This window comes from Triticum urartu, unplaced genomic scaffold, assembly GCF_003073215.2.
Source record: "Triticum urartu cultivar G1812 unplaced genomic scaffold, Tu2.1 TuUngrouped_contig_1110, whole genome shotgun sequence".
Lineage (NCBI taxonomy): Eukaryota > Viridiplantae > Streptophyta > Magnoliopsida > Poales > Poaceae > Triticum > Triticum urartu.
This window is the reverse complement of record NW_024111526.1, coordinates 16,168-17,857: the sequence shown is the minus strand read 5'-3', so window position 1 is coordinate 17,857 and position 1,690 is coordinate 16,168.

Here is a 1,690-nt window from a genome sequence, read left to right as displayed (position 1 = left end):
GATAGTTAGTTGGCATGATATCTTTAGATTGATGAAGTTACCACAGCGACACAACGGCGTCCGTCCATTGCGGCCTCATCCCATCCGTAGTTCCGCACTCCGTAGCCGCAACTTAACTGGTTAAGGTCTGCTTGATATTCTCTTGTATTCTTCTAATCCTATGACTACGAAAATTGGACTCTCCTCTTAGCTAAGCAACACGTGAGCATCGCAGTTGGGTCTCCTTGTCCCGTTGTCAAGCAAAGATATAGGCTATTTGAGCCTTGACCGAACACCAACAACAGACGCAAAAGTATAGCACTACCTTAGCCTTTGCCATTGTGAATACACACTCTTTGAATCTTAGGCCCTCCCTGCTCCTTGAGAGTGAGGGCAGGGTGGAGGCAGTGTTGTGGGTTGTTGGACGCGAGCTTGTAGCGAAGGGCATGAACTGGAGCATCTACTCAATTGCCAAGCACCACGCGGTGTTCTTCTATTTTTCTGGTAATTTGTTTCATGAGAGAAAAAAGGTGGAGGTCAAAAATAGGACCAATTGTGCCAACACTCATTCATTCAAGTCTGTACACTAGGAAGAGTTGGTTGGTGATATAATCAGTTTGAAGTTACACATACCTTTTATAAAGGCCGGACGTGACAACAATGCGTCAAATGTCGAATAACTCAGCTCCATTGTGACTCAAGAAGGAAAGTAAAAATAACGGAGAACACGCAAGTATTCCGTATTTCTTGAATCCTTTGAAATAACAAGCATAATTTATTTATTTTCACATGCAAAAGACATCTGTCAGTACCATACTACTACTAGCTAGCGATGCTGTAAGATTGGGATGCACCGGGAAACATAGTACTAGTCATTTTGTTCTGACAAGAATTTGAGGTCCAACTGTACCATCCTTTGAGCATTATCGAAATATTCTCATCTCACTCAAAACAGGTTACAAGGTTGATAGGAATCCCCGTAGCAAAGCAGGAAAAGGATTAATGGAAAATAACAATCCCACCAAAAAAATTGAACAAGTGCAAATACAAAAGGAAAGGAACAATATGATAGCCAGCTCTGGCACGACATCGCCCCCATTCCTTCAGGAAATGCCATGCCACGCCGTAGGTCACCTGGGCTCGACGACAATATCTCCAAGAGGGAAGCGGCGCAAAGCGTCACCACACCGAGTCTGAAGTAGACAAGGGGAACTATGGCACGAAGAAGATAACCACAATGACGTCCTCAGGAGAAAAGCGACTCGCACGGGCGCCATCACCGATGGTGTCGGAAAGCAGAGCTTTCGCCTGGTGTGTCACATTTGCATCTCGAAATCTATTGTTTTTTTCTGAATCAGCATCGTACAATTTGAACATATAGGTGTCCGCCAGTTGTGCAACTCGGAGTGGAAAGGAATAGATGAGTGATCTGAAAAACGACTGAGTGACTCGACCAGAAACATATGTCCTCTGTCGTAGGGCTACACTGATGAATTCCGCCCTCGGTAATTACCGATGCGTGGGCTCTTCTTTTTCCAAATCTCTGTGTGAGGGTGCCAAATCTATTGGACTACTTTACATCAAGATTCTAATTTCAAATTGATGAATACAAAAATGTACCGTCTAGCAAAATTGAAAGTAATCTAACGTCCGAAAGACATGTGTGCATTAAGAATCCATGGTTTCGGATCGAAAACAAATATTCTCATGT